The sequence below is a fragment of the Ostrea edulis genome, chromosome 1, assembly GCF_947568905.1.
Source record: "Ostrea edulis chromosome 1, xbOstEdul1.1, whole genome shotgun sequence".
Taxonomy (NCBI): Eukaryota; Metazoa; Mollusca; class Bivalvia; order Ostreida; family Ostreidae; genus Ostrea; species Ostrea edulis.
In genome coordinates, this window is record NC_079164.1 from 112,474,899 (window position 1) to 112,478,189 (window position 3,291).

Here is a 3,291-nt window from a genome sequence, read left to right on the forward strand (position 1 = left end):
GGGTTAGGGTTAGGGTTAGGGTTAGGGTTAGGGTTAGGGTTAGGGTTAGGGTTAGGGTTAGGGTTAGGGTTAGGGTTAGGGTTAGGGTTAGGGTTAGGGTTAGGGTTAGGGTTAGGGTTAGGGTTAGGGTTAGGGTTAGGGTTAGGGTTAGGGTTAGGGTTAGGGTTAGGGTTAGGGTTAGGGTTAGGGTTAGGGTTAGGGTTAGGGTTAGGGTTAGGGTTAGGGTTAGGGTTAGGGTTAGGGTTAGGGTTAGGGTTAGGGTTAGGGTTAGGGTTAGGGTTAGGGTTAGGGTTAGGGTTAGGGTTAGGGTTAGGGTTAGGGTTAGGGTTAGGGTTAGGGTTAGGGTTAGGGTTAGGGTTAGGGTTAGGGTTAGGGTTAGGGTTAGGGTTAGGGTTAGGGTTAGGGTTAGGGTTAGGGTTAGGGTTAGGGTTAGGGTTAGGGTTAGGGTTAGGGTTAGGGTTAGGGTTAGGGTTAGGGTTAGGGTTAGGGTTAGGGTTAGGGTTAGGGTTAGGGTTAGGGTTAGGGTTAGGGTTAGGGTTAGGGTTAGGGTTAGGGTTAGGGTTAGGGTTAGGGTTAGGGTTAGGGTTAGGGTTAGGGTTAGGGTTAGGGTTAGGGTTAGGGTTAGGGTTAGGGTTAGGGTTAGGGTTAGGGTTAGGGTTAGGGTTAGGGTTAGGGTTAGGGTTAGGGTTAGGGTTAGGGTTAGGGTTAGGGTTAGGGTTAGGGTTAGGGTTAGGGTTAGGGTTAGGGTTAGGGTTAGGGTTAGGGTTAGGGTTAGGGTTAGGGTTAGGGTTAGGGTTAGGGTTAGGGTTAGGGTTAGGGTTAGGGTTAGGGTTAGGGTTAGGGTTAGGGTTAGGGTTAGGGTTAGGGTTAGGGTTAGGGTTAGGGTTAGGGTTAGGGTTAGGGTTAGGGTTAGGGTTAGGGTTAGGGTTAGGGTTAGGGTTAGGGTTAGGGTTAGGGTTAGGGTTAGGGTTAGGGTTAGGGTTAGGGTTAGGGTTAGGGTTAGGGTTAGGGTTAGGGTTAGGGTTAGGGTTAGGGTTAGGGTTAGGGTTAGGGTTAGGGTTAGGGTTAGGGTTAGGGTTAGGGTTAGGGTTAGGGTTAGGGTTAGGGTTAGGGTTAGGGTTAGGGTTAGGGTTAGGGTTAGGGTTAGGGTTAGGGTTAGGGTTAGGGTTAGGGTTAGGGTTAGGGTTAGGGTTAGGGTTAGGGTTAGGGTTAGGGTTAGGGTTAGGGTTAGGGTTAGGGTTAGGGTTAGGGTTAGGGTTAGGGTTAGGGTTAGGGTTAGGGTTAGGGTTAGGGTTAGGGTTAGGGTTAGGGTTAGGGTTAGGGTTAGGGTTAGGGTTAGGGTTAGGGTTAGGGTTAGGGTTAGGGTTAGGGTTAGGGTTAGGGTTAGGGTTAGGGTTAGGGTTAGGGTTAGGGTTAGGGTTAGGGTTAGGGTTAGGGTTAGGGTTAGGGTTAGGGTTAGGGTTAGGGTTAGGGTTAGGGTTAGGGTTAGGGTTAGGGTTAGGGTTAGGGTTAGGGTTAGGGTTAGGGTTAGGGTTAGGGTTAGGGTTAGGGTTAGGGTTAGGGTTAGGGTTAGGGTTAGGGTTAGGGTTAGGGTTAGGGTTAGGGTTAGGGTTAGGGTTAGGGTTAGGGTTAGGGTTAGGGTTAGGGTTAGGGTTAGGGTTAGGGTTAGGGTTAGGGTTAGGGTTAGGGTTAGGGTTAGGGTTAGGGTTAGGGTTAGGGTTAGGGTTAGGGTTAGGGTTAGGGTTAGGGTTAGGGTTAGGGTTAGGGTTAGGGTTAGGGTTAGGGTTAGGGTTAGGGTTAGGGTTAGGGTTAGGGTTAGGGTTAGGGTTAGGGTTAGGGTTAGGGTTAGGGTTAGGGTTAGGGTTAGGGTTAGGGTTAGGGTTAGGGTTAGGGTTAGGGTTAGGGTTAGGGTTAGGGTTAGGGTTAGGGTTAGGGTTAGGGTTAGGGTTAGGGTTAGGGTTAGGGTTAGGGTTAGGGTTAGGGTTAGGGTTAGGGTTAGGGTTAGGGTTAGGGTTAGGGTTAGGGTTAGGGTTAGGGTTAGGGTTAGGGTTAGGGTTAGGGTTAGGGTTAGGGTTAGGGTTAGGGTTAGGGTTAGGGTTAGGGTTAGGGTTAGGGTTAGGGTTAGGGTTAGGGTTAGGGTTAGGGTTAGGGTTAGGGTTAGGGTTAGGGTTAGGGTTAGGGTTAGGGTTAGGGTTAGGGTTAGGGTTAGGGTTAGGGTTAGGGTTAGGGTTAGGGTTAGGGTTAGGGTTAGGGTTAGGGTTAGGGTTAGGGTTAGGGTTAGGGTTAGGGTTAGGGTTAGGGTTAGGGTTAGGGTTAGGGTTAGGGTTAGGGTTAGGGTTAGGGTTAGGGTTAGGGTTAGGGTTAGGGTTAGGGTTAGGGTTAGGGTTAGGGTTAGGGTTAGGGTTAGGGTTAGGGTTAGGGTTAGGGTTAGGGTTAGGGTTAGGGTTAGGGTTAGGGTTAGGGTTAGGGTTAGGGTTAGGGTTAGGGTTAGGGTTAGGGTTAGGGTTAGGGTTAGGGTTAGGGTTAGGGTTAGGGTTAGGGTTAGGGTTAGGGTTAGGGTTAGGGTTAGGGTTAGGGTTAGGGTTAGGGTTAGGGTTAGGGTTAGGGTTAGGGTTAGGGTTAGGGTTAGGGTTAGGGTTAGGGTTAGGGTTAGGGTTAGGGTTAGGGTTAGGGTTAGGGTTAGGGTTAGGGTTAGGGTTAGGGTTAGGGTTAGGGTTAGGGTTAGGGTTAGGGTTAGGGTTAGGGTTAGGGTTAGGGTTAGGGTTAGGGTTAGGGTTAGGGTTAGGGTTAGGGTTAGGGTTAGGGTTAGGGTTAGGGTTAGGGTTAGGGTTAGGGTTAGGGTTAGGGTTAGGGTTAGGGTTAGGGTTAGGGTTAGGGTTAGGGTTAGGGTTAGGGTTAGGGTTAGGGTTAGGGTTAGGGTTAGGGTTAGGGTTAGGGTTAGGGTTAGGGTTAGGGTTAGGGTTAGGGTTAGGGTTAGGGTTAGGGTTAGGGTTAGGGTTAGGGTTAGGGTTAGGGTTAGGGTTAGGGTTAGGGTTAGGGTTAGGGTTAGGGTTAGGGTTAGGGTTAGGGTTAGGGTTAGGGTTAGGGTTAGGGTTAGGGTTAGGGTTAGGGTTAGGGTTAGGGTTAGGGTTAGGGTTAGGGTTAGGGTTAGGGTTAGGGTTAGGGTTAGGGTTAGGGTTAGGGTTAGGGTTAGGGTTAGGGTTAGGGTTAGGGTTAGGGTTAGGGTTAGGGTTAGGGTTAGGGTTAGGGTTAGGGTTAGGGTTAGGGTTAGGGTTAGGGTTAGGGTTAGGG